We start from the raw sequence: 4,229 nt of genomic DNA, 5'->3' as shown, positions 1-4,229 counted from the left end.
TTTTTTTCCTTTTTGTGGAGAACGGGGTCTTGCTGTATTACCCAGGCAGGTCTCGAACTCCTGGGCTCAAGCTATCCTCCCACCTCTGCCTCCCTGAGAGCTGGGATTACAGGCGTGAGCCACCGCGCCCGGCCTTATCCAACTCTTGTTCATCCAAACATCCATCCATCCATCTACCCATCCATCCATTCATCCATGCATCCATCCATCCATATATATATACATACATACACTCATTCACCCATCTATACATCCATCCATCCATATACCTATTTATCTAATTCCTGTACATCCATGCATCCATCCATCCATTCATCCACCTATTTAACTCCTGTTCATCCAAACATTCATTCATTCATCCATATACCCATCCATCCATACACCTACTGATCCAACTCATGTTCATCTAAACATCCATCCATCCATCCACCCACCCACCTATTCATCCAACTCCTGTCCATCTATCCACCCACCCATCCATCCATCCATCCATCCATCCATGTTTCAAACAAAGAACAAGATAAAATCACTGCATTCATGAAGTGTGAGGCAGAGCTTACAGATATAAATCAAATAATGGTAAATAAGGGTAAAATTGTAACTATGATAACTGCTACAGACAAAAAGGGCACATGGTGCTGGGAGAGTCCATCACAGGGCAATCTGACCTAGTCATGAAGGTCAGCAAAGGCTCCCCAAGTGACCATAGAACTGAGGGCTACAGGGTGAGCAGGATTAAACAGAAGAATTGGGGAGGAAAAAAATGTTCAGGAAGAAAGGGAAGGGCATGCACAGGGCAAGATAAAGTCGGGAAGTAGGCCTGACCATGCAGTGCTCTTGGGCATGCTGAAGATTTTGATTTTTATTCTTAGAGGTTCTAAGCAAGGAGCAGGTGACAGGATCAGATTTGTATTTTTAAAAGATTATTTTGGTTGTGGTTATAGAAGATGGAAGCGGGGGATGGGATGAGCAAGTGTGAAAGCCGGAGGCCTGTGGGAAGCCAATGTAGATGTCCAGGAAATTCATGATGGAACCTTGGACTGGGGAGGTGATGGGGGAGGGGAGGAGTGGATGGACTTGGGGGCCATTTAGGAGACAAAATGGACGTGATTGGGCCATGGGTTTTATGGGAAGGATAAGGGTGAGGGAGTTATCCAGGATGACACCCAGGTTTCTGGATAGAACTGTTGCCAGGCAACAGAAAGAAAGCCAGAAGGGAGTGGGGAAGGGGTGGGACACACTTTCCCTTGCAGTTGTTTTTATGCCCGTGTTTGCAAAATAAAGGGTGTTGGAGGTGTGGGCGTACACAGCTCCCTGACTGCCCACCCAAGGATAAGAAGACTGGTTTAAGAAAATTGCATGTTACAGGGTAAAGGGATCTAGGTCTTCTACTCTGGGCTCTGCATGCAGGTAGCTGTGTGACTACACTCCTGTGGCCCGGGGCTCTGAAACAGACATCCCTCCTTATCTGGCAATTTCATGGCAAGAAGCAGCCTGAGTCTTATTTGTCCACTCATACTATTTACAGGACTCCTTGGGAAGTTATTTCTTGTAGATCCACTTTATCCAGAGCCTGAGGGTGAAAAAGCATCAAGTCTAGAATGTGAGATCTGAAAGGAATCACAGAGCCCATTTTCCCAATCTTCTGATTTTACACTGGGGCAGCCCCTGTGTCTGACCCATGTCTCTATGCTACTCCACTACCTTGCCTGCAGGAAGAGAAGTTAAGGAGTTTGTCCAAAGCCACAAAGCTATTGGGATTAAGGAGGTGACCCCACATTCCTTTTCTTACGTTGGGGGTGGGGATTTTTCTGCAGTCTGCAGTTATTTCCTAGGACAGATGGGGCTAGGTAGAGCTGTGGGGATGAGCTAAGATCATAAACACAGGTGATGCTGAGCATCTGGGGGAATAATTCATCTGAAGCTGTGCCCTGCTGAGTTTGAGTCCTTTCTGACTCTTCAAAGGTTCTTCTTGTTATGCACCCCATCGTGACTCCTGAATATCCTCTTGGGGTTGCAAGATGCTCTTTGCAAAAAAAAAAGGAATGCAGAAAACCCAGCCCACCTCCTGAAAATGAGACATAGAGACAAAAAACATGGTTTGAACCTCACTGCTGAGGTTTCCATGGTGGCTCCACTCAGCTGCCCTTCCCATTGGCTAGATGTCCTGCTCCAGCTTTAGCAACAGAGACTCAGATACTCATCTCCTTCCTGATTGGCCAGGCTGTGCTGCAGTGCCATGGTAACAGAGGCAGGGGGACCAGTCCCTGCAGAACAACTTGAGTCACCATCTACCTGGGGTGAGCTGAGATCCAGAGGACTGCTTGTGGGGGATGGAAAGAGGAACAGGTAGCCCCCACCTAAGCTCACAGTCAGGTGGGGACCTCCCCACCACCGGTTGCCCAGGGCTTTTGGGGGCTGGTGGGCTTCTCCTCCTCATCTTGTCTACCCTGTATCTTGTAGCTTCTTCCAGCCTTTTCTTGCTCCACAGGTCCTGTCTCCTTCAGAAGAAAAATCATACCACTAGCAGTGCCAGGGGTTAACTCATTTGCCCAAAGTCATGCAAGTTACTAATAAAAGCCAGGGTTTGAACTTATATTTATATTGCCTGGTTTAAAGGCTTTAGAGGGGCTTTGCTAGAGAATCCAGGGGTCCTTTCAGTTTTCATATCTATCCCCTTTTTATTCACCAAACAGCAAATGCATTTCAAAACACTCTTTCATCTAAATTAGCTCATCAGCTCAACAACCTATGAGTTCGGTAAGTCAGAGATGAATGACCCATTTTATAGATGAGGACACTAGAGCCCAGAGAAGGCAAATGATTTGTTCCATGTCACACAGCACATTAGTGCCAGAGCCGGGCCTTTAACCCAGGCCTTCTGAATCCTTGTCAGGGCTCTACCTCCAAACCACTGACCTATCTATACCAGTGGGGTTCCAGGAGGATTGGAGGCCCTCTGAGGGCTTCTCTGAGTGGTCATCCCTTTCCCATGCTGGAGTGCAGTGGCACGATCACAGCTCACTGCACCCCCAAGCTCCCAGGCTCAAACAGTCCTCCTGCCTTCACCTCCTGAGTAGGCATGCACCACAACACCGAGTTGATTAAAAAACTGTTTTTGTGTACAGATAGGGTCTTGCTCTGTTGCCCAGGCAGAACTGTAGCAACACAACCATAGTTCACTGCATCCTCAAACTCCTCAGCTCAAGCGATCCTCCCACCTGAGCCTCCTGAGTAGCTGGGACTACAGGAGTGTGCCACCCTGCCTGGCTACTTTTTTCTTATTTTTTTGTAGCAATGGGGTCTCACTATGCTGTTCAGACTAGTTTTGAACTCTGCCTGGGGCTGTCCTCCTGCCTTGGCCTCCCAAAGTGCTAGGATTACAGGTGTCAGCCACCATGCCTGGCCTATGTGGCCATCTTTAATATGCGACATCATCCATGTCAAGATCTCTGGGAAGAGTGTTCCAGGTAGAGGAAGAGCAGGTGCAAAGACCCTGGGGTAGGATGGCATCCAGAGACCTGAGCCTTGAACAATGGTGTGATGGTTGATACTGACTGTCAACTTGATTGGACTGAAGGATACAAAGTATTGGTCCTGGGTGTGTCTGTGAGAGTGTTGCCAAAGGATATTAACATTTGACTCAGTGGGCTGGGAAAGGCAGACCCACCTTTAACCTGGGTGGGCACCATCTAATCAGCTGCTAGAATATAAACAGGCAGAAAAAATGTAAACGAGAGACTGGTCTAGCCTCCCAGCCTACATCTTTCTCCTGTCCTGGATGCTTCCTGCCCTCAAACATCAGACTCCAAGTTCTTCAGTTTTGAAACTCGGACTGGCTCCCCTTGCTCCTCAGCCTGCAGACGGCCTATCGTGGGACCTTGTGATCATGTGAGTTAATACGTAATAAACTCCCCTTTATATATACATATACATATATACACATATATACATATACATATATATATACACACATATATATGCATATACACATATATACACATATACACATATATATATGCCAGTAATTATGTCCCTCTAGAGAACCCTAATACAAATGGGTTCCTCTACTCCCTTAGTTTCCTGTCCTATAAAGTGGGAACTAAGTTTGTCTCCCTGCCTCCTTTATAGGAATACAGGATGTAAGATGCTTTGCTTCAGGGCTGGGTTAGGATTTTGGTTCTTGGCCAGTGGCAGGGAGGAGAGGCCAACACAGGAGCTCAGCTTGG

Source organism: Colobus angolensis, unplaced genomic scaffold (assembly GCF_000951035.1).
Source record: "Colobus angolensis palliatus isolate OR3802 unplaced genomic scaffold, Cang.pa_1.0 Scaffold171, whole genome shotgun sequence".
Lineage (NCBI taxonomy): Eukaryota > Metazoa > Chordata > Mammalia > Primates > Cercopithecidae > Colobus > Colobus angolensis.
The sequence above is the reverse complement of the archived record's forward strand: the minus strand, read 5'-3'. Positions refer to the sequence as shown.